Raw genomic sequence first — 24161 nt, 5'->3', positions numbered from 1 at the left:
ATGAAACAGCGCCCCTCTGTCTCAGTATGTGTAGCATATCTACCTGATCATGTCTGGTCAGAAAGAGTTTGACATTGTTGCCCCCGTAGCATTGAATGCAAGCAAAGCCAGAGAGCATTTGGCCTCCCTTGATAATTTAAAAATATAAAATAATAGCCAATCAGCATTGAGCTAAACTGAGTGAAATCCACTGTGAATGGTCCTGGCACACTAAAAAAAGTTTCAAGGGAAGCCAGTTTGGATTTGGCTTCACACCAATCACATCACATCAAGCCAAACGTCATTACTGACAGAACGTTTGTAATTGTTGCATCTCGTTGTGTTGTTGTCCTCTGGTGGCTAGCTAGCTAGCTAAAATTGTCCCTTTCCTAAAATTGGATGGAGATGTGGTTTTACTTCATTCTCTGTACTGGCCAATGATTATAACAGCGATTCTGATCCAACCATAAATTCATACATTGTGCCCCTGGCCTGAGAGGATGGAAATTCAACATAGAGCTAGATGTAGTAGACTAATGTTAACTAGCTGGCTAATCGTTGCCCATGAACGGAAGTTAGGCTAGTGAGCAAGCATTTTAGCCAGGTAGCCTAGGACAACAAAAACTAAAAGCATTTACTGTATCACAGAGTCATAGACAGTTTTGGCAACATGAAAGACAGGAGGATGGCGTTGGTGTTTCTCTACAAGTAGGGGGAGTCAACATGTTTTTTCTACTTGCGTGCACACACACACACCACAAAAACACACACATACACTCTAACACACACACCAGCCAAGGATGCAGATCAGGAAGCAAGTCTGGTGAGATTGTGAGCCGTGACATGGTGAGTACTCACAGGGTTTTTAACATTATAATTACAAAACGAATTGAAAAAATTACACGATGTCTACACACTCACTCAGAAGAGATAACGAGCACATTAGACGTGACAACACACACACACATTATACGTGGGCAGAGTGAGTCTCCTTTTATAAAATCTTTTCCCCTTGTCTCATTTGCCTGACTGACTTGGTATGAATAGATTCATCCCAGTGGGAAGCATCATTATAAATGCTTATGGTCACGCTGTTTTTTCATGTCAATTATGTGGTTTCTGTTAATTACCCATTATGGATAATAGCTTCGCTGCACTACAGACACAGACATTGTGGTTCAGACAGATATCTCCAGAGCCATTTTAGCAGGTAGTCTCTTGAATTAGGAGTTTCAACCAACCTGATCTTGTGAGCTGACATTCTGTTTCACTCAAGTGAAGTATCAGAGCGGACTGTCTGGTTACGAGGCTAATTGAGTCTATGGCTAACCCTTCCTCGAGGTAAAAATAGCTCGTAATGACAAATCTAAAGTCAGACTACACATTACCCCGAATAGTAAGGGAGAAGAGAACATGTTAACCTGGCTGGTTGAGAAAATTCCAAGACTGTGCAAAGCTGTCATCAAGGCAGTTGGTGGCTACTTGGAAGAATCTCAAATATATTTTGATTTGTTTAGCACTTTTTTGGTTACTACATGATTCCATATGGGTTATTTCATAGTTTTGATGTCTTCACTATTATGTAGAAAATAGTAAAAATAAAGAAAAACCCTTGAATCAGCAGGTACTCATTCAGTAGGAGAAGGTACTCACACCTACTCATTCAAGGATATATATATGTATGTATGTGTGTGTGTATATATATCTACAGTTGTAGTCGGAAGTTTACATACACTTAGGTTGGAGTCATTAAATCTCGTTTTTCAACCACTCCACAAATTTCTTGTTAACAAACTAAAGTTTTGGCAAGTCGGTTAGGACATCTACTTTGTGCATGACACAAGTAATTTTTCCAACAATTGTTTACAGACAGATTATTTCACTTATAACTCACTGTACCACAATTCCAGTGGGTCAGAAGTTTACATACACTAAGTTGACTGCCTTGAAACAGCTTGGAAAATTTGTGATAATGATGTCATGGCTTTAGAAGCTTCTGATAAATGATGTCAATTAGCCTGAGTCAATTGGAGGTGTACCTGTGGATGTATTTCAAGGCCTACCTTCAAACTCAGTGCCTCTTTGCTTGACATCATGGGAAAATCAAAAGAAATCAGCCAAGACCTCAGAAAAAAATTGTGGACCTTGGGAGCAATTGGGAGCAATATCCAAAAGCCTGAAGGTACCACGTTCATCTGCACAAACAATAGTACGCAAGTATAAACACCATGGGACCACGCAGCCGTCATACCGCTCAGGAAGGAGACGCATTCTGTCTCCTAGAGTTGAATGTACTTTGGTGTGAAAAGTGCAAATCAATCCCAGAACAACAGCAAAGGACCTTGTGAAGATGCTGGAGGAAACAGGTACAAAAGTATCTATATCCACAGTAAAACGAGTCCTATATCGACATAACCTGAAATGTTGCTCAACAAGGAAGAAGCCACTGCTCCAAAACCGCCATAAAAAAAGCCAGACTATGGTTTGCAACTGCACATGGGGACAAAGATTGTACTTTTTGGAGAAATGTCCTCTGGTCTGATGAAACAAAAATAGAACTGTTTGGTCATAATGACCATTGTTATGTTTGGAGGAAAAAGAGGGAGGCTTGCAAGCCGACGAACAACATCCCAACCGTGAAGCACAGGGGTGGCAGCATCATGTTGTGGGAGTGCTTTGCTGCAGGAGGGACTGGTGCACTTCACAAAATATATGGCATCATCAGGAAGGACAATTATGTGGATATATTGAAGCAACATCTCAAGACATCAGTCAGGAAGTTAAAGCTTGGTCGCATATGGGTCTTCCAAATGGACAATGACCCCAAGCATACTTCCAAAGTTGTGGCAAAATGGCTTAAGGACAACAAAGTCAAGGTATTGGAGTGTCCATCACAAAGCCCTGACCTCAATCCTATAGAAATTTGTGGGCAGAACTGAAAAAGCGTGTGCGAGTAAGGAGGCCTACAAACCTGACTCAGTTACACCAGCTCTGTGAGGAGGAATGGGCCAAAATTCACCCAACTTATTGTGGGAAGCTTGTGGAATGCTACCTGAAATGTTTGACCCAAGTTAAACAATTTAAAGGCAATTTTACCAAATACTAATTGAGTGTATGTAAACTTCTGACCCACTGGGAATGTGATGAAAGAAATAAAAGCTGAAATAAATCATTCTCTCTACTATTATTCTGACATTTCACATTCTTAAAATAAAGTGGGGATCCTAACTGACCTAAAACAGGGAAGTTTTACCAGGATTAAATGTCAGGAATATTGAAAAACTGGGTTTAAATGTATTTGGCTAAGGTGTATGTAAACTTCTGACTTCAACTGTACAGTCGTGGTCAAAAGTTTTGAGAATGACACAAATATTAATTTCCACAAAGTTTGCTGCTTCAGTGTCTTTAGATATTTTTGTCAGATGTTACTATGGAATACTGAAGTATAATTACAAGCATTTCATAAGTGTCAAAGGCTTTTATTGACAATTACATGTAGTTGACGCAAAGAGTAAATATTTGCAGTGTTGACCCTTCATTTTCAAGACTTCTGCAATCCGCCCTGCCATGCTGTCAATTCACTTCTGGGCCACATCCTGACTGATGGCAGCCCATTCTTGCATAATCAATGCTTGGAGTTTGTCAGAATTTGTGGGTTTTTGTTTGTCCACCCGCCTCTTGAGGACTGACCACAAATTGTCAATGGGATTAAGGTCTGGGGAGTTTCCTGGCCATGGACCCAAAATATCGATGTTTTGTTCCCCGAGCCACTTAGTTAACACTTTTGCCTTATGGCAAGGTGCTCCATCATGCTGGAAAAGGCATTGTTCGTCACCAAACTGTTCCTGGATGGTTGGGAGAAGTTGCTCTAGGATTCATGGCTGTGTTCTTAGGCAAAATTGTGAGTGAGCCCACTCCCTTGGGTGAGAAGCAACCCCACACATGAATGGTCTCAGGATGCTTTACTGTTGGCATGACACAGGACTGATGGTAGCGCTCACCTTGTCTTCTCCAGACAAGCTTTTTCCGGATGCCCCAAACAATCGGAAAGGGGATTCATCCGAGAAAATGACTTTACCCCAGTCCTCAGCAGTCCAATCCCTGTACTTTTTGTAGAATATCAGTCTGTCCCTGTTGTTTTTCCTGGAGAGAAGTGGCTTCTTTGCTGCCCTTCTTGACACCAGGCCATCCTCCAAAAGTCATCGCCTGCCTGCTGCCATTCCTGAGCAAGCTCTGTACTGGTGGTGCCCCGATCCCGCAGCTGAATCAACTTTAGGAGACGGTCCTGGTGCATGCTGGACTTTCTTGGGCGCCATGAAGCCTTCTTCACAACAATTTAACCGCTTTCCTTGAAGTTCTTGATGATCCAGTAAATGGTTGATTTAGGTGCAATCTTAATGGCAGCAATATCCTTGCCTGTGAAGCCCTTTTTGTGCAAAGCAATGATGACGGCACATGTTTTCTTGCAGGTAACCATGGTTGACAGAGGAAGAACAATGATTCCAAGCACCACCCTCCTTTTGAAGCTTCCAGTCTGTTATTCGAACTCAATCAGCATGACAGAGTGATCTCCAGCTTTTTCCTCATCAACACTCACACCTGTGTTAACGAGAGAATCACTGACATGATGTCAGCTGGTCCTTTTGTGGCAGGGCTGAAATGCAGTGGAAATGTTTTTGGGGGATTCAGTTCATTTGCATGGCAAAGAGGGACTTTGCAATTAATTGCAATTCATCTGATCACTCTTCATAACATTCTGGAGTATATGCAAATTGCCATCATACAAACTGAGGCAGCAGACTTTGTGAAAATGTATATTTGTGTCATTCTCAAAACTTTTGGCCACAACTGTATATAGTAAAATCGGTTGTTGTGATCATAGAAGTAAGACGTCTATCTCACAGCCATAGAGAGAAAACAATCATCATTGTTGATTCATCTACAGAAGCAATCTCATCATGAACCACTCCTTGGATCTCCATCCTTTCTGTATTTCTCCTGTTTTCCCAGATGACATTTTAGAGACTAAGGGAGATTGAAAAGTAGAGAGCCGCTGCCTGGGACTTCCAGCGCACGGAGCAGAACAGAGAGGACGAAGAGGAGGAGAGGAAAGCAATGGAGCTGCAGAAGGAGAAGAGGATTGAGATGGACCGATACGACAAACAGCTGGCCAGAGAGCAGCACAAAAAGTAATCATAGAACACAACCACACTGAGACACTTCACTCATTACATTCTTTCTTTACAGATACTTGGTGAGAGATATCTTGCCACATAACCATTCACAACAGAGAGACACAAACACGTTACTGTCAAAGTATAAAGCGATACCGTACATGGTGAAAGAATTGAAAGTCCCAGTTTTCACATAAAAAGAGGGACTGTTTTATTGTAAAAACAGTCTGTGACAGTGTATTTCTTTCCATCTTGTCTCCACCAGTCAGCGGTACCTGGCCAAGCAGCTGTACACCAGCCGACCCACAGCCCAGAACCACCTGGTTCAGCAGCAGCTCACGCTGGGGGATCACCAGCACAGACTCACCGCACAATACGGGATCTCAGATTCAGATGATAGGCACAACACAACAATAAAATCAAGTTTATGGTATAGGCACACGTTATATGTTTTCATGTCTTTTATCCCTAAGATTTAGTCACTAGGTCAAATGTTGCCGTGTTCTGCAACTTATTCTCTCAGGAGCAGTATTTTAGGTATAAAATGACTATCAAGCTGTTCTTTTATGTTTCATGTGTAGTGGTCAGTATCTAATTTGGCTTATCTTTTGAAGATTAACATGCATGTTACCATATTTAGACATGGATGCTATGAGTAATTTAAATGATGACACAACCCGATGATGCCTCTTTTGGTTCAGATTGTTCCAAGTTCTTTATTTAATCAATCACATATTTAGTTACAAGTAGCTGATTCATAATGCAGATAGTTACATTGTCATTGGGCCCATAACATACAGTACAAGACCCCCTCCCAACCCACTTCACTTCAGTCTCAAGCAATGGCACGAGCACACTAGCCCAGTCCCAGATCGGTTTGTGCTGTCTTGCCAACTCCTACGACTTTAGCATGATAACAAACACAGGAGTTTGCTATACAACCCAAACAGATCTGCGACCAGGGTATAAATACACTACTGTACCTTCCAGTCCCCCAAATCCATTTTACTAGTGTTGCACCCCAAACAAAGCACACAGAGGCACTCTGTCTCCCCTCAGGCAGTGAAATACACAGTGTCCCTCCCCTCCCTCCATCATGAATATAAATCCATGAATGTCATGTCCTAAAAGAAACTGTTGCTGTCATTCTCCTCAATATGCAATTCTTATTAACTTTTTTTATTTGATTTTATGTTGTAAGTATAAAAATCAGGAAAGGAAAGTAAGAGGGGAAAAAACCAAACGCTAGCGCTAAGCCTGGCTTAGACGATCTCCTCACTGACCACGTAGGAAGCAAAGCAGAGCCAGATAGATATATATAGAAAGGCAGGCTGGCTGGCAGGCAGTAGAGTGAGTATCTGTGTGTTCAGTAGTTCACTCATTCAAAGCAAACATTTGTCCTGAAATTACACCATGATAAACACAGATGGTTAGCAGCTCTATTGGCGCCCTATTCCTTATATAGTGCACTTTTGACCAGGGCATATGGTTATTTCTCTGAACACATAGGGCTCTGGTCATAAGTAGTACACTATATAGGGAGCCATTTGTGACGCAAACCATAGTTGTGATAGAATAACTGGCAGATTACTTCATTTTCTCATTCCCATATGAAAATAGATTTCTAAAAAGAAATGTTTTTGTCCTGAGTGTGTCTGTAACAGCAAACTACAGGGAGCTGGGCTCACTCAAACCTCTCGTTCAGACCCACTGTCTTTCTGCCAAGCCAGAGACAATCCCAATTTCTCTATCCCATCTCCCTGGGGATGCACTGAACAGTAACCATTTGGCTTGAAGTCAGACCTGGGTTCAAATACTATTCACCCTTTCTCAAATACTTCAAGCTGTGCTTGATTGAGATTGGCTGGCACAATGGAACCAATAGAGTAGTCCCAAAAGTGCAAACCTTGGTCTCTGGCGATCCAGGCAGGCCCAATCAAACTCTTCTTTGAAATAAAAATAATCTGATTTTAACCTGGGTCTGTCTCAGAATAGACTGTAGGCTAGATTGACTGGGCGAGCAGTGAGAGCAGAGCCAGCACATTGCATATGCTCCCTGTGGTGCTTCATCACAAGCTAGCTCACTGCATCCCTCCTTGCCTCATCATCACACAGCCTCAGCACAAAAAGTGTATGAAATGGAAACCTATTCCCAAAATTAGTGCACTACATAGGGAATAAATTGCCTTTTCAGACAAAGTACATAGACAATCAACAGATACTCACTGGACTGCAATGCTTAAAGGGACACTTTAAAGTCAGGAAACAAAACATTGATGTACATGAGGAACATGAACCTACTTTTAACCTCTGCTTTCAATAGGTTGGTTTTGATTCTACTGTATATTTTAAAATGACATTAGCTACTGATTAATCTCGACACCCAGAACCAAATCTCACATGCACACTTCTACTACTAGTGATGTAAAATGTATATTTTTAGTGCATTTGTAACATGACTATTCAAGGAATGGTGTGAAGATACATTTTTTGCCTTTTAGTTTTTTTCTTTACTATTGACTTTGTTTTAACAGCCAAATCACCGTCATCACCTGTCAAAACAGGAAAGTATTCATTCATAGGTTCGTTGTTACAAAACAAAAATTAAATGTATTTTTAAGTCAACTTCAAAGTAAACTTAAACACATTGATAAATAATATTTTGGGTTGAATTTACATTCAGAGTGACATTTAAAAAAGTATGATCTTTCTAGGTCTCGTTCTTCTCTATAGAGATACCTCTGTTCTCCTTTCCTCTAAATGCTTGTTTCTGTCTGCTTCTTGTCATCATTCTTACCATTGTCTAATTCAAAACAAAGAGTTTTTGGCATGTAAATATTATTTCTACCCAGCCCTACAAAGAATACATTCTACACATTAGATGCAAAAAGCAACCAATCTACGCGTTTGCCTTTCAGCCCAATCTGCTGATCAGGTAAGCCTGTTTTGGATTGCCAGCGTGCATTGTTCAGGGCTTGAAAGGAATATATATATATATATATATATATATATATATATATATATATATATATATATATATAGAGAGAGAGAGAGAGAGAGAGAGAGAGAGAGAGAGAGAGAGAGAGAGAGAGCGTGTGTGTGTCTGAGCGTGTGTACATCTGGGTATTTTACTACCAGCTAACTGTAAATATATAGAATTACTGCTCCCTACCACACATTATAGCGTGTAGTACTGTTATGTTATGCTATACTATGACATGAAGAGGTATGGGAAAGATGACATTTATCAGCTGACATAGTTTAGTACACTGTAGAAAGAGACACAGACAGAATAGATACAGCAAGCCAGAGGTCTACATATAAATTACATCATACCAATAATGAAGTCACACTTGTGGTGAAAAGGCGAGAGTAGAGTACAGTAGAGTAGAGAAGAGAGGAGTAGAGTAAATTGGAGTAGAGTAAATAGGAGTAGAGAGGAGTAGAGTAGATTAGAGTGGAGAAGAGGAGTAGAGTATATACGAGTAGAGAGGAGTAGAGAGGAGAAGTAGAGTAGATAAGAGTAGAGAGGAGTAGAGTAGAGTAGATAGGAGTAGATAGGAGTAGAGTAGATAGGGGTAGATAGGAGTAGATAGGAGTAGATAGGAGTGGAGTAGAGCAGAGGAGTAGAGAGGAGTAGAGTAGATACGAGTAGATAGGAGTAGAGAGGAGTAGAGTAGAGAGGAGTAGAGTAGAGTAGATAGGAGTAGATAGGAGTAGATAGGAGTAGAGAGGAGTAGAGTAGAGAGGAGTAGAGTAGAGTAGATAGGAGTAGATAGGAGTAGAGTAGATAGGGGTAGATAGGAGTAGATAGGAGTAGATAGGAGTGGAGTAGAGCAGAGGAGTAGAGAGGAGTAGAGTAGAGTAGATAGGAGTAGATAGGAGTAGAGTAGAGTAGATAGGAGTAGATAGGAGTAGAGTAGATAGGGGTAGATAGGAGTAGATAGGAGTAGAGTAGATAGGAGTAGATAGGAGTGGAGTAGAGCAGAGGAGTAGAGTAGATAGGAGTAGAGTAGATAGGAGTAGATAGGAGTAGATAGGAGTAGAGTAGATAGGAGTGGAGAAGAGGAGTAGAGTAGATACGAGTAGAGAGGAGTAGAGTAGATAGGAGTAGAGTAGATAGGAGTAGAGTAGAGTAGATAAGAGTAGAGAAGAGTAGAGTAGATAAGAGTAGAGAAGAGGAGTAGAGTAGAGAGAAGTAGATAGGAGTAGAGACAAGAGTGGAGTAGAGTAGATTCGAGTAGAGCAGAGAGGAGGAGAGGTGTAGAGTAGAGAAGAGGAGTAGAGAGGAGTAGAGAGGAGTAGAGACGAGAGTGGAGTAGAGGAGAGTGGAGTAGAGAGGAGCAGAGAAGAGGAGTAGAGAGGAGTAGAGAGGAGTAGAGACGAGAGTGGAGTAGAGGAGAGTGGAGTAGAGAGGAGCAGAGAAGAGGAGTAGAGATGAGAGTAGAGTAGATTTGAGAAGAGTAGAGCAGAGAAGAGAAGAGAGGAGTAGAGGTGTAGAGTAGAGTAGATAAGAGTAGAGTTGAGAAGGGGAGTAGAGTACAAGGGAGTAGAGAGAAGTAGAGTAGATAGGAGTAGATTAGAGTGGAGTAGAGGAGAGTGGAGTAGAGTAGAGAGGAGTAGAGTAGAGTAGATAAGAGTAGAGTAGAGGAGTGGAGTAGATATGAGAGTGGAGTAGATTCGAGAGGAGCAGAGAAGAGAGGAGTGGAGTAGAGAGGAGAGGAGTAGAGTAGAGATGAGTAGAGTAGAGAGGAGAGGAGTAGAGTAGAGATGAGTAGAGTAGAGAGGAGAGGAGCAGAATAGAGAGGAGCAGAGAAGAGGAGTAGAGACGAGAGTGGAGTAGAGTAGATTCGAGAGGAGCAGAGAAGAGAGGAGTGGAGTAGAGAGGAGAGGAGTAGAGTAGAGATGAGTAGAGTAGAGAGGAGAGGAGTAGAATAGAGAGGAGCAGAGTAGAGGAGGAGAGAGTAAGGATGTAATCTGGTGCTCTGTGTTGAGGGCCAGTAGGCACTGCAACTCATAGTGAACATGTTGTACATATCTATAATACTGTATATGGCTAGATAGATAACATTGTAGAATAACAGATGCTTCTGAATGGTCAGTAGTATATTGATCATATAGTCAGTGAGCTTATCAATGGAAAAGTCAGTAAAGTAGATAGCTAGACAGATGTGTTAGAGATAGCTAGGAGTGTGTGGGCAGTGGGCATGTTTATATTGTTGACATGTTGTACTGTAGTTGACAGAGATGTTTTGGTCTGACAGACAGTCATGTTGCCTTAGTAACCGTTTATCTAAAACGGCCACCTCTAACTAACTAGCCTAATCTAAAATGGCGGCCGAGTTGGGCAGGCTGTTGGTGGTGGGTGTTGGGGTGATGGTGTTGGGATTGAGGGGGGAGCTGTCCTGCAGTGTGCCCGGGTCCGGGGTGGCTTCGCTGGGCCGGCTGTACTGGCTGACCAGGGAGTCTTCCATGGTCACTTCGGTGACAGCAATGCTACCGTTGTTATAGCCATCCAGGTTGTCGTCACTGGTACACAGCTTGCTCTCATCACACAGAGACGGCTGGCTGGCTGTCCGCTTCTCCTCGTTGTCACTACAGGATGGAGGGATGGAGGGAGAAATTGGGCGGAGAGAGGGAGGGGGGTAGAGAAAGACAGATAGAGAGGTATAGAAAGAAAGAAGGAGATGAAAGGAGGTTGGTAGGTGGGAGAGATTGTTACTTTGTATGGGTGGTTCACCAGTGGAGGCTGCTGAGGGGAGGACGGCTCATAATAATGTCTGGAACTGAGAAAATGGAATGGCATCGAACCATGTGTTTGATGTATTTGATACCATTCCACTGATTCCGCTCCAGCCATTACCACGAGCCCATCCTCCCCAATGAAGGTGCCACCAATCTCCTGTGCAGTTCACATACCAATGTCAGTCATTGTATTGTATCACATATCCATAGGAAGGGTATTGGCTAGGTATACTGGGAAAAGGAGAGGATAAATGGGAGAGCAACTTGAAAAAACATTCACTATTTGGACTCAGTTGCAGGGAATGCATGCAGAGTAGAGCACCTTACAGCATACCTCTCAAGAGATCTGGCAAAGCAGGGGAAAGCATTATGGGAGAGAGGAACAGTAATGAACACAGGATACTGGGATAAAAACATACTTATATCTTTTCAAACAGGGAATCAAAGCGATCATGTTGACATTTAAAACATGCTAATTTGCGGGGTATTGACTTGCATTGTTTGTTTTTATTTAGATGGGTTTTTTTGCATTGTCATGACAGCAGGTAAACAAAGCCAAACCATGGATCGCTGTCTTACCTTGTCCAAAGACTGCTTACAAGGTAAGGAAACCAATATGTCATTTTGTAACTTGGGTAAACTATCCTTTTAACTAAAATTCAACGATTATATAATCTACAGGTTTGAAGGAATATTAATACATGATCAATGCCTAATAATCAGTATATCGTCTGATTAGACAGGCCAACCTGTACTCTCCGAATGCTTCATCCTTCATAGGGCGCGCCTCAGAGTCTACCTGACCCTCCTCCTTATCTTTGACTGAGAGAGAGAGAGCGACAGGGAGAGAGAAAGAGATGATTGAATTTCAGTATCTGTTCATTAATCAGTAGAAGGTCCTTTCTAAGCTAGTGGCTGGCTGAGGGTTTGGTAATGACATAGACGCTGGCCAGCTAGTGAACTAGCAGCACAGCAATATAGAGAATGTGTTGTGCTTTTTTAGAGCTGCCTGGTCTGCTACATATCATGTGATTTGTCAGAAACTCCCTGACATATAGGGTTTCTCAGAAACAATCTGGTATGGCCCAACTCAGTGGACTTGTGGTTGGAGTGTCCGCCCTGATATTGGACGTTTTATTCCCGGCCGAGTCATACCAAAGACTGTAAAAATGAGACCTGATGCGTCTTTGCTTGGCACTCAGCATTAAGGAGAGAGATTGGGGGTAAGGCCCTGTGATTGACTAGCATCCTGTCCAGGGGGTGTACTTGTACATCAAGCTGCCTCAAACTATAGAAAGAGCCAAGGCTTCTGCAAGGCTACTTACTTACCATATTTTATATGTGGTTTGTTAGAACTACCTACTAGAATATATGCAATTTGTTAGAAACTATATTCTACAGTATATGTGGTTTGTTAGAAACTATATTCTACAGTATATGTGGTTTGTTAGACCTGACATGGTTTGTCTGATATCTGGTGGTGTTATATTTACACCTACCTGAATACTTTCCCCCTTTGCCCCTCTTGATAAAGCAGAGGATAAGCAGTACCAGCAGCAACAGCACGATGGCGGTCACGAGCCCAATAAACCAGCCCTGAGTCGCAAAGCCTGTCTGCACATCCATCACCCCTACAGAGGGAGGGAGGGAAGACAGATGGGAATGGACAGAGGTCGAGTGAAAGGGAGAGAGGGTCGTGCAAGGGATCGGAGAGAGACGTAGGGGGATGAAAGGAAGGATGAAAGGAAGAGAAGAGATTAAGAAGAGAAGGTGGATATGGAGCGCACACGCACTGGGGCTCAGTCGATACACACACTCACACAGACATAACCTAACATACATTACACTAGGGATGTAGGAAACACAGTCCAATTCCCCTAACAAATACTACTATTGGAGCATTTCATTTGGCCTCTGAACGTCTTGCCATCTAGTCTCTTTCATGTAGGACATTTCAAAGCAAAGCACTTCCAACAATAGCAAAGTGCTGCTGCACACTGTCAGATGTAGGCAGGAGAGGCCCAGAGGAAAAGCTGTTTTGATGTGCGTGTGCGTGTCTGTATGTGTGTGTGTGTGTGTGTGTGTGTGTGTGTGTGTGTGTGTGTGTGTGTGTGTGTGTATGTATACACACACACATACATACACTGTCTCTGGTACCTGCTCCCTTTGTGGTGATCTCAGTCTCCCAGAAGGTGTTGTTGCTGAAGATGAATCTGAGGCGGTACTGTGACCCCGGGGTCAGACCTTTCAGCTGGTAGAATGATGCAGACGAGTTCAGCTTCTCAGACTGCTTCCACTTCCCACCGTCTGAAGACAAAATAACCACTTTATTAGTTTAGACATAGAAATAGACAAAATATATATTTTTCCTTCTTGTTCTTACAGGCAGGGGAGTGAAGTTATATTTCCAGATTTTTATTTTAAAAAATAGGTCAGTCTACTCCAGAGTAGAGGTCAACCGATTAATCGGAATGGCCGATTAATTAGGGCTGATTTCAAGTTTTCATAACAATCAGAAATCGGTATTTTTGGACGCCGATTTTTTCATTTTTTTTAACACCTTTATTTAACTAGGCAAGTCAGTTAAGAACACATTCTTATTTTCAATGACGGCCTAGGAACGGTGGGTTAACTGCCTTGTTCAGGGGCAGAACGACAGATTTTTACCTTGTCAGCTCGGGGATTCAATCTTGCAACCTTTCGGTTAACTAGTCCAATGCTCTAACCACCTGCTTTACATTGCACTCCACGAGGAGTCTGCCTGTTATGCGAATGCAGTAAGAAGCCAAGGTAAGTTGCTAGCTAGCATTAAACTTATCTTATAAAAAACAATCAATTAATCATAATCACTAGTTAACTACACGTGGTTGATGATATTACTAGTTTATCTAGCCTGTCCTGCGTTGCATATAACCGCTTAGGTACACGTTACTCCAACGTGTACCTAACCATAAACATCAATGCCTTTCTTAAAATCAATATACAAAAATATATTTTTAAACCTGCATATTTAGTTAATATTGCCTGCAAACATGAATTTCTTTTAAATAGGGAAAATGTGTCACTTCTCTTGCAACAGAATCAGTGTATATGCAGCAGTTTGGGCCGCCTGGCTCGTTGCGAACTGTGAAGACTATTTCTTCCGAACAAAGACAGCCGACTTCGCCAAACGGGGATGATTTAACAAAAGCGCATTTGTGAAAAAAGCACAATCGTTGCACGACTGTACCTAACCATAAACATCAATGCCTTTCTTAAAATCAATACACAGAAGTATATATTTTTAAACCTGCATATTTAGCTAAAATAAATCCATGTTAGCAGGCAATATTAACCAGGTGAAATTGTGTCACTTCTCTTGCGTTCACTGCACACAGAGTCAGGGTATATGCAACAGTTTGGGCCGCCTGGCTCGTTGCGAACTAATTTGCCAGAATTTTACGTAATTATGACATAACATTGAAGGTTGTACAATGTAACAGGAATATTTAGACTTAGGGATGCCATCCGTTAGATAAAATACGGAATGGTTCCGTTTTTCACTGAAAGGAAAAACGTTTTGTTTTCGAGATGATAGTTTCCAGATCCGACCATATTAATGACCTAAGGCTCGTATTTCTGTGTGTTTATTATATACTGCTCAAAAAAATAAAGGGAACACTTAAACAACACAACGTAACTCCAAGTCAATCACACTTCTGTGAAATCAAACTGTCCACTTAGGAAGCAACACTGATTGACAATAAATTTCACATGCTGTTGTGCAAATGGAATAGACAACAGGTGGAAATTATAGGCAATTTGCAAGACACCCCCAATAAAGGAGTGGTTCTGCAGGTGGTGACCACAGACCACTTCTCAGTTCCTATGCTTCCTGGCTGATGTTTTGGTCACTTTTGAAAGCTGGCGGTGCTTTCACTCTAGTGGTAGCATGAGACGGAGTCTACAACCCACACAAGTGGCTCAGGTAGTGCAGCTCATCCAGGATGGCACATCAATGCGAGCTGTGGCAAGAAGGTTTGCTGTGTCTGTCAGCGTAGTGTCCAGAGCATGGAGGCGCTACCAGGAGACAGGCCAGTACATCAGGAGACGTGGAGGAGGCCGTAGGAGGGCAACAACCCAGCAGCAGGACCACTACCTCCGCCTTTGTGCAAGGAGGAGCAGGAGGAGCACTGCCAGAGCCCTGCAAAATGACCTCCAGCAGGCCACAAATGTGCATGTGTCTGCTCAAACGGTCAGAAACAGACTCCATGAGGGTGGTATGAGGGCCCGATGTCCACAGGTGGGGGTTGTGCTTACAGCCCAACACCGTGCAGGACGTTTGGCATTGCCAGAGAACACCAAGATTGGCAAATTCGCCACTGGCGCCCTGTGCTCTTCACAGATGAAAGCAGGTTCACACTGAGCACGTGACAGACGTGACAGAGTCTGGAGACGCCGTGGAGAACGTTCTGCTGCCTGCAACATCCTCCAGCATTACCGGTTTGGCGGTGGGTCAGTCATGGTGTGGGGTGGCATTTCTTTGGGGGGCCGCACAGCCCTCCATGTGCTCGCCAGAGGTAGCCTGACTGCCATTAGGTACCGAGATGAGATCCTCAGACCCCTTGTGAGACCATATGCTGGTGCGGTTGGCCCTGGGTTCCTCCTAATGCAAGACAATGCTAGACCTCATGTGGCTGGAGTGTGTCAGCAGTTCCTGCAAGAGGAAGGCATTGATGCTATGGACTGGCCCGCCCGTTCCCCAGACCTGAATCCAATTGAGCACATCTGGGACATCATGTCTCGCTCCATCCACCAACTCCACGTTGCACCACAGACTGTCCAGGAGTTGCCGGATGCTTTAGTCCAGGTCTGGGAGGAGATCCCTCAGGAGACCATCCGCCACCTCATCAGGAGCATGCCCAGGCATTGTAGGGAGGTCATACAGGCACGTGGAGGCCACACACACTACTGAGCCTAATTTTGACTTGTTTTAAGGACATTACATCAAAGTTGGATCAGCCTGTAGTGTGGTTTTCCACTTTAATTTTGAGTGTGACTCCAAATCCAGACCTCCATGGGTTGATAAATTGAATTTCCATAGATTATTTTTGTGTGATTTTGTTGTCAACACATTCAACTATGTAAAGAAAGAAATATTTAATAAGATTATTTCATTCATTCAGATCTAGGATGTGTTATTTTAGTGTTCCCTTTATTTTTTTTGAGCAGTGTATTATAATTAAGTCTATGATTTGATAGAGCAGTCTGAGTGGTGGTAGGCAGCAGCAGGCTCGTAAGCATTCATTCAAACAGCACTTCCGTGCGTTTTGCCAGCAGCTCTTCGCTGTGCTTCAAGCATTGCGCTGTTTATGACTTCAAGCCTATCAACTCCCAAGATTAGGCTGGTGTAACCGATGTGAAATGGCTAGCTAGTTAGCGGGGTGCGCGCTAATAGCGTTTCAAACGTCACTCACTCTGAGACTTGGAGTAGTTGTTCCCCTTGCTCTGCATGGGTAACGCTGCTTCGAGGGTGGCTGTTGTCGATGTGTTCGAGCCCAGGTAGGAGCGAGGAGAGGGACGGAAGCTATACTGTTACACTGGCAATACTAAAGTGCCTATAAGAACATCCAATAGTCAAAGGTGTATGAAATACAAATCGTATAGAGAGAAATAGTCCTATAATTCCTATAATAACTACAACCTAAAACTTCTTACCTGGGAATATTGAAGACTCATGGTAAAAGGAACCACCAGCTTTCATATGTTCTCATGTTCTGAGCAAGGAACTTAAACGTTAGCTTTCTTACATGGCACATATTGCACTTTTACTTTCTTCTCCAACACTTTGTTTTTCCATTATTTAAACCAAATTGAACATGTTTCTGTCACGTCCTGACCCTTGTAAGAGGTCATTTTCCATAGTAGAGTGGTCAGGGCGTGACAGGTGGGTGTTTTGGGTGGTTTTGGTTTTCCGTTTCATTGTGGGGTTTTCTAGATTTCTATTTCTATGTTTTTGTTTTCTATGTTTTGGCCAGGTATGGTTTCCAATCAGAGGCAGCTGTCTATCGTTGTCTCTGATTGTAAGCCATGTGTGGGTGTGGGTAGTTGTTTTACGTTTTGTCTAAGTGTACCTAACGGAACTGTTGTCAGTCGTTTGTTGTTTTGTTGAAGTGTTTCTCATTAAAGAAAAGAATGACCACTATACACGCTGCGCCTTGGTCTCCTCAATACGACCCTTGTTACAGAACTACCCACCATGACTGGATCAAGCGACGTGCCTGGGCAGACATGGACACCTGGTCACATATGGAGTGGATGGAGAGGAGGAACTGGACTTGGGGCCAGGTAATCGATAGATATCGGAGCCTACCTGGGAAAAACGAGAGGCAGCCCCCCAAATTATTTGGGGGGGGGCACACGGGTAGTTTGGCTGGGCCAGGGGTGAGGCCTGAGTCAACTACCCATGCTTTTTGTGGTAAGCATGTGCCTACCTCTCGCGCTCTCCCTCCAGCTCGCCTCCAGAATCCAGTACGTCCTGTGCCTGTTCTTCGCAATCTCCCTCCAGTGCGCATCCATAACCCAGTACGGCCGGCGCCTGCTTTGAGCACTCGGTCCTCAGTGCGTCTCCCCAGTCCGGTGAGACCAGTTCCTGCTCCACGTACAAAGCCTCCAGTGATAATCGATGGTCCGACGCCTGTAGAGATGATCCATAGCACTAAGCCTCTAGTGATGATCCATGGCCCAGAGCCTATAGGGATATTCCATGGCACAAAGCTTGAAGAGGTAATCCATGGCCCGGAACCTGAAGAAATAATCCTTGGCAAAAAGCCTGGAGGGATTATAAATGGTCCGGAGCCTGTAGGGATAAACCATGGCACGAAGCCTGTAGGAATAATCCATGGCCCGGTAATCCATGATAAGAAGCCTCCAGTGATGATCCTTGGCGCGGAACCTGTAGAGATGATACATGGCATGGAGCCAGCAGCAACGGTCATTAGTCCGGAACCTATTATGACGCCTCCTAGTCCGGAGCCTCCGGCGACGCTTTTCCGTCCGGAGCCTCCAGCGACGCTCTTCAGTCCGGAGCCTCCAGCGACGCTCTTCAGTCCGGAGCCTCCAGCGACGCTCTTCAGTCCGGAGCCTCCAGTGGCGGCCTGTAGGTCAGAACCTCCAGCGGCGGCCTGTAGGTCAGAACCTCCTGCGGTGGTTTACAGCACAGAGCTTCCGGTAATGATCTACAGTCCGATTCCTCCGTTAATGATCCACAGGCCAGTGTTACAGAAGCGGAGGGATCTGCGGGCGGTACGGGGGTTACGCCCTGAGCCGGAGCCACCTCCGTTGCTGGAGGATCGGAGGGAGAGGAAGGTTCTGGGTGTAGCACATGAGCCGCCATAGACTTTTGTCACCCTCTCTGCCCTCCCTTTGTGTTTGGGGTTGTTTTGTTGGGTTTGTTTGGGTGCAGTCGGAGTCTGCACCTTTGGGGGGGGGGGGGGGGGTACTGTCACGTCCTGACCCTTGTAAGAGGTCATTTTCCATAGTACAGTGGTCAGGGCGTGACAGGTGGGTGTTTTGGGTGGTTTTGGTTTTCCGTTTCATTGTGGGGTTTTCTTGATTTCTATTTCTATGTTTTTGTTTTCTATGTTTTGGCCAGGTATGGTTTCCAATCAGAGGCAGCTGTCTATCGTTGTCTCTGATTGGAAGCCATCCTTAGGCAGCCTGTTTTTCATGTGTGGGTGTGGGTAGTTGTTTTCCGTTTTGTTGAAGTGTTTCTCATTAAAGAAAAGAATGAGCACTATACACGCTGCACCTTGGTCTCCTTTAGACGACCCCTGTTACAGTTTCATTATTTATTTGAGGCTAAATTGATTTTATTGATGTGTTAAAATAAGTGTTCATTCAGTATTGTTGTAATTGTCATTATTACAAATAAATTTAAAGAGACATTTTTTGACCAATTAATCGGTATTGGCCTTTTTTGACCCTCCAATAATCGGTATCGGCGTCGAAAATCATAATCGGTCAACCTCTACTCCAGAGTGACTATGTTTAAATTTCACGTTTACAGTCAGTTACAAATGTGTTTGGTGTTTCCACAGGCATACTGTTGGTCAGCTGGTAGTGTATGTTCTTGTTGAGGTACTGGACCTGGAAGCCAACACTCCTGTGTCTCTGCAGTGACACAAGCACAGCCACATGCACACACAAAGCTCATACGTACATTGCTTGTTGAGGTACTGGACCTGGAAGCCCACACTCCTCTGTCTCTGTCCTGGCACCCAGCTCATGTTAACAGACTTCTCTCCTACAGACAAGCTGATGTTGGACGGAGGAGCTGGAATGGGTTGAGAAGGGGTTAGGGTTTTTCTCATGGAACCAGTTGTAACCATGGCAGTAGCAAATTGAGTTAGAAAACCATGATGCATCTGCAACAATCAACTATCATTCTAAAGACTAAGATGCCTAGTTTATGGAGCAGTGTTCTATTTGAAATACATTTGACATTTTTGCCAGAACTTTGTACAAATTCTCATTACCAAAATGCGTCCAGATTAAATTCTCGGATCATTTTATACAATTTTACTTTAGAAAAACCAAACTTAACTGAATAAAACACAAAATATGTTGCTGTTGTTTGTCCATACAAATGGTATACTAGTTGAAGTTTACATTAAACTATAATATTTATTACATAAAAACACAGTGTCTGTGTGTTTCTTATTACATAACACTTTTTCAAGTTGCTGTAAAAATTCCAATCAAAGTTTTATTCACCCATGATACATCATCTAGAGGAGTAGTCCTTAGATGAGCACAAGTTAATTTAATTTATTCACCTATATGCCTTCAGAATGAGGATCTTATTCTCAAACAACCCCTATTCTCAAACAACCCCAAACAACCCCTTTACGACACTTGATCTTCTCATTGCCAAAATTACTAAAAAGCTCAAATTGAGAAAAACTCAAGAATTATTACCTTACCAACATGGAGGCATGAATGGGCTTTAGTGATGTGGTAAACACTTAGAGAACCATTACCTTACCAACATGGAGGCATGAATGGGCTTTAGTGATGTGGTCAATAGTTTGCTGACTCATAATGGCAGTCTCCTATTACTTGCAGATTGAGCGAAGGGCCTCTCATTACCAAAACACACATTTCTAATTTCCGCATCATTTTCCGGTCTGTTTTAGTCATGAGAACCTTAATTTAGGTAATGATAATAAGCTCATGATAATGTAAAGTCAATGGATGTGCTGGTAACTTAAATTATTCACAAGCCCCACTGCTTACACCTATTGTATGGCTTTTTTGTAAAACATCAGTTATTTGATTAAGTAGGGGTTGTCAAGAAATACACATTTAATTTACTTGAAGCCACAATACGGAGTTTGTGTTTCAGCAAAGAGCAACCCTGCCACTTAAAGGAGGATATAACCCATTTTGACAGGTGTACCTGTTTTAGCGCTGTCGTCTGATATCCCAAGACAGTTTTTGGTCCATATCCCACATATTTAAATACTTTATAGGCATATCATGTTATGTAATTTATCCTTAGGATCCCATTACATTTTGAAATGCATCTAAAATACATTGGAACCACACATATCCATGTCATTATTACACCAACATTGCCTGTAAAGGCCTTGGAGAAATACGGTTTTTTTATAGTCACTTATTTATACTTAAATCCACTTTTGAAAATACTTGCGCGTAATTAGTCAGGTTAAAATAAATAGCCATACCGGTAAAACGTGAGCCTATCACAATTAATAAAACATGCAGCAAAAAATATAGGCTAATACACCATTATTTAATTAACATGAACAATTTGCGAATTGACTGGAAACCGGGTGGTATACGCTTCAAATTGCGTTGTGGTTTGAGAAGAACCCTACACTTTGTCAAGGCGGGGATGAATGGCCGAGATTTATGGATTGAAACTCTTGGCTTTCCGTAGAGACGCTCGCGGTGTGGCGGAGACCAAGGTGCGCGTGGACAACAGTGGATCCATCAATTCAGGCCACAAGTGTAGGTCTAATGACAATCACATCATTTCATTACACTACTGGTAGGTGAGGTGATGTCTGCTAAGCTTTCCCTAAAGTAAATGTAATTAAATAGCCAAAATGATATAGCCTAATTAGCGTATTCCTGTCTATACAGAAATAAATAAAAAAAACAATAAAAAATAGGCTACTACACCAGAAAGCATGATTTGGCCACAGAGGAACATTAGCTTCTTAGATTGTTTTAAATCGCGTTGCCTACAGTTGGAAGGGCAGATATACTGAACAAAAATATAAACGCAACATGCAACAATTTAAAAGATTTTACTGAGTTACAGTTCATATAAGGGAATCAGTCAATTCAAATAAATTAATAAATTAGGCCCTAATCTATGGATTTCACATGACTGGGAAGGGGTGCAGCCATGGGGGGGGGGGGGGGGGGGCTTTGGAGGGCATAGGCTCACCCACTTGGCAGCCAGGCCCAGCCACTGGGGAGCCAGGCCCAGCCAATCATAATGAGTTTTTCCCCACAAAAGGGCTTTATTACAGACATAAATACTCCTCACCCCCGCATTGTGTTGTGTGACAAAACTGCACATTTTAAAGTGGCCTTTTATTGTCCCCAGCACAAGGTGTACCTGTGTAATGATCATGCTGTTCAATCAGCTTCTTGATATGCCACACCTGTCAGGTGGATGGATTATCTTGGCCATGGAGACATTTCTCACTAACAGGGATGTGAACAAAATCTTAGAGAAATAAACTTTTTGTGAGGATGGAACATTTTCTGGGATTTGTTTCTTTCAGCTCATGGAACATTGGACCAACACACATGTTGTGTTTGTATTTTTGTACAGTGTAGATGATTGTTAAGTTGCTACTGTCAGTGAAAAGCAGAAAGACCCAGCCAGGTATATCTCAACATTTAAAAATACAATTGCGGAAAAACTGTTTGGAAAGCAAATGGCTATTGCTGTAATAGCTCCAATCTGTCTTTTAGTTATCAAAATTCTTAATTTAAATGAGCGAACAATAGCCTATCTTACATCGGACATATCCCCTGTGAGTGTGCATATTAACTGTCTTCAAATAAAATTGAAGTTGTCACATGCACCGAATATAATGCTTACTTACAAGCCCTTAACCAACAATGCAGTTAAGAAAATAGAGTTAAGAAAATATTTACTAAATAAAGTAAATGTAAAAAAATTAATAAAAATAACACAGCAAAATGACCATAACGAGGCACTATACAGGGGACACTGGTACTGAGTCAATGTGCGGGGGTACAGGTTAGTCGAGGTCATTTGTACATGTAGGTAGGGATAAAGTGACTATGCATACTGTAGATAATAAACAGCGTGTAGCAGCAGTGTAAAAACAAAGGAGTGGCCAATGCAAATAGTCCGGGTGGCCATTTGATTAATTGTTCAGCAGTCTTATGGCTTGGGGGTAGAAGCTGTTAAGAAGCCTCTTGGGCCTAGACTTGGCGCTCTGGTACCACTTGCCATGTGGTAGCAGAGAGAACAGTCTATGACTGGTGACTGGAGTCTTTGACAATTTTTGGGGCCTGCAAGTCAAATTTTGGGATTAACAAATGTATTGGGTTAATGAATCTCTAATAGAGCTCAGTACAGTTTTCAATGGCAAACTTTGCGACACTCATTACCGAAACATACATTCTCATCTCCAAAACCTGTTTATTATTGCCATAAGCACCAATATTTAGGAAATATTTAGGAAAATGACTTTAGTCATTTTGGCTGAATCAGATGGTGTGCCTTTTGTTCTTTATCCAAATATGTGTACATAAAAATAACACAAGTCATTTTGACAAAAAACAAGATTCAGAAAAGGTTGTGTTGCATTAATGAGATAAATGACAAAAGAAAAGTTTATAGTTAAATAAGAAATATATTTGTTTTCATTGTATGTTTACCTCAGGCCTTTTCATTATGTAAGCAATGTTAAAAAAATCTTAGATTTGTTTATAACTTTTTTGGACTTCAAAAACTGTTTCGATAATGAGAATTTGACATTGCTAGTTGTGGAAATTGTAGTAGAATGCATAATATTTCATCAATAAACATAACAATAATTATGAAATAGATCAATACAGATCCTAATCTCAGTGATCCAAGAGGAATTATGGTGGAAAATGTTTATTTCAATTTTGTTCCAGTTTCGTGAGAATCACAGAGTTAGAATGTCTTTCACCCTTTGTATCCTGTTAGTGTTAACCCTATCAGTAATATTACTTATGCACTAATACTCCACAATGTAACCACAGCATGATAAATCCACCAGTAAACACTATGTTTTAATGTCTGTTTTATTGTGTATGAAACCGGGAGACAAATTTCCACATTGTGTGGACAAAAAACGTTTTTCCAATTCTAATCCTCCTGCAGTACTGCCTCCGTCCAGTGTGGTGGCGCCCTGCCTGGTGATGGACTCTCAATCAATCAACCGATCAATGAATCAATCAATTGACCAATCAATGAATCAATCAATCAGCCTGTTAGTGTTAACCCTCTCGGTGTGTTAATATAAATAATCGTCCTGCAGTACTACCTCCGTCCAGTGTGGTGGCGCCCTCCCTGGTGATAGGCTCTCCATCCCCGGCCGAGGTGCGCCCCCTCAGGTAGAAGCGGTAGCGGCTGTGAGGGTCCAGCTGCTTCAGGGTCAGGTGAGTGACCTTGTGATCGTCTATGGTCTCCACCTGCATCGGGCTGTTGTCACTCTTTACGACTATAGGGGAATAGAGAGGAAAGGTCGACTAGAACAGTCAATAACGTTTTTCTCTGACAGAATTTGAGGAATGGTCTATAACTTTATTTAGGTTTGTCTCTGACAGAATTTGAGGAATGGTCTATAACGTTATGTAGGTTTGTCTCTGACAGAATGTGAGGAATGGTCTATAATGTTATGTAGGTTTGTCTCTGACAGAATTTGAGGAATGGTCTATAACGTTATGTAGGTTTGTCTCTGACAGAATTTGAGGAATGGTCTATAACGTTATGTAGGTTTGTCTCTGACAGAATTTGAGGAATGGTCTATAACTTTATGTAGTTTTGTCTCTGACAGAATTTGAGGAATGGTCTATAACGTTATGTAGGTTTGTCTCTGACAGAATGTGAGGAATGGTCTATAACGTTATGTAGGTTTGTCTTGATGGATTGATGGAATATGATTGATATATTATTCACTAGCCATCTCTAGAAGTGACAGGTAATACATCAACAATATGTCACTGAGAAACAACAGA

The 24161-nt window shown here is 42.3% G+C and overlaps 1 pseudogene; it reads right to left on the bottom strand.

Moving 5' to 3' along the window:
• Nucleotides 1-10039: 10039 nt before the first annotated feature.
• Nucleotides 10040-24161, bottom strand: part of LOC115166469 (neural cell adhesion molecule L1-like) — a 31006-nt pseudogene continuing 16884 nt past the window's right edge.

This window comes from Salmo trutta, chromosome 28 (genome assembly GCF_901001165.1).
Source record: "Salmo trutta chromosome 28, fSalTru1.1, whole genome shotgun sequence".
Taxonomy (NCBI): domain Eukaryota; kingdom Metazoa; phylum Chordata; class Actinopteri; order Salmoniformes; family Salmonidae; genus Salmo; species Salmo trutta.
This window is presented reverse-complemented; position numbering and strand designations above follow the sequence as displayed.